Raw genomic sequence first — 209 nt, forward strand, 5'->3', positions numbered from 1 at the left:
GACCATCTCTTCCTTGTCCATTTCCCGCGGCCCCTAATTCCCATGTCTAAGACAAGAATTGAGTCTAGTATAAGAGGTGTCAAGGCTCAGACTTTCTGAGGGCCAGTAATTTTCTAAAGTGGAGTTCCTCAAACACAGGGATGAGTGAAGTGTTGGAATACAAAAGGAGGAATAGTCACCCCCGCCACACACACACACTTTTACTAGGA

The sequence above is a fragment of the Pan troglodytes genome, chromosome 5, assembly GCF_028858775.2.
Source record: "Pan troglodytes isolate AG18354 chromosome 5, NHGRI_mPanTro3-v2.0_pri, whole genome shotgun sequence".
NCBI classification, from domain to species: domain Eukaryota; kingdom Metazoa; phylum Chordata; class Mammalia; order Primates; family Hominidae; genus Pan; species Pan troglodytes.